Raw genomic sequence first — 1,409 nt, 5'->3', positions numbered from 1 at the left:
TCATTTCTGGCATATAGGAAGGCTATTGATTTTTGCATGTTGATTTCATAACCTGACACTTCACTGAATTCATACATTAGTTCTAGTAAGATTTTGGTGGAGCCTTTGGGGTTTTCTATGTATGGGTTCATGTCATCTGCAAATAGGGACAGGTTAACTTCCTCCTTTCCTATTTAATGCTGGCCTCATAGAATGGTTTTGAAAATACACCATCCTCTTCAATTTTTGGAAGGGTTTGAGAAGAATTAGTGTTAGTTCTTTAAAAGTTTGGTAGAATTCATCAGTGAACCCATCTGATCTTGGAATTTTCTTTGTGGGAGGACTTCTTATTACTGCTTCAATCTCATTACTAGTTATTGGTCTCTTTAGGTTTTCTAGTTCTTCACAATTTAACTTTGGTAAGTTTTATGTGTCCAGGAATTTATCTATTTCCTTGTGGTTTCCCAGTTTGTTTGGGTACAATTGTTTGTAGTAGTCTCTTATGATCCTTTATATTTCTGTGGTGTCAGTTGTAACATCTCTTTTCTCATTTCTGATTGTATTTATTTGAGTCATCTCTCTTTTTTTCTTTGTTAATTAAGCTATAGACTTATTGATTTTGTTTGTTTTTTTGAAATACCAGCTCTTTGTTTCATCAATCTTTTGTTAATCTCTAACTCATTTTTTTTTTCTGCTCTGATCTTTGTTACTTCTCTCCTTCTACTGAATCTGGGTTTGGTTTCTTCTTGTTTTTCTAGTTCCTGTAGGTGTAATGTTAGGCTGTTCATTTAGAATCTTTTCTTTTTTAATTTGTTGAGACTTGTCTTGTGTACCAACATATGGTCTATTCTAGAGGTTGTTCTATGTGCTGCTGAGAAAAATGTGTATTCTGCAATGGTTGAATGAAATGTTCTATAAATATTCAAGTTGGCCTATAGTAGAGATTAATTCTGATGTTTCCTGTTTAATTTTCTGTCTGGATGATCTGTCCTTTGCTGAAAGTCGGGTTTTAAAGTCCCCAACTATTATTTTGTTAGAGTCTGTCTCTTCTGTTAGGTCTAATAGTAATTTCTTTATATAACTGGGTATTACAGAGTTGAGTGTGTATACATTTAGAATTGCTGTAGCCTCTTGTTGAATTAATCCCTTTATCATTGTATAATGACGTTCCTTATCATTTTTTAATTTCTGTGGCTTGAAGTCAATTTTATCTCATATAAATATAGCTGCTCTTGCTCTTTTATAGTTTCCTTTTGCATGAAGTATCTATTTCCACCCCTTCACTTTCAGTTGGTGTGTGTCTTTATTGGTTAAGTGAGTTTCTTGTAGGCAGCATATTGTTGGTTCTTTTTTATAATCCATTCAGCCATTCTGTGTCATTTAATCTGTCTACATTGAGGGTTGTTATTGATACACAGGGACTTATTGCT

The sequence above is a fragment of the Galeopterus variegatus genome, unplaced genomic scaffold (genome assembly GCF_000696425.1).
Source record: "Galeopterus variegatus unplaced genomic scaffold, G_variegatus-3.0.2 Scaffold7137, whole genome shotgun sequence".
In the NCBI taxonomy this organism is placed as follows: Eukaryota; Metazoa; Chordata; class Mammalia; order Dermoptera; family Cynocephalidae; genus Galeopterus; species Galeopterus variegatus.
The sequence above is the reverse complement of the archived record's forward strand: the minus strand, read 5'-3'. Positions refer to the sequence as shown.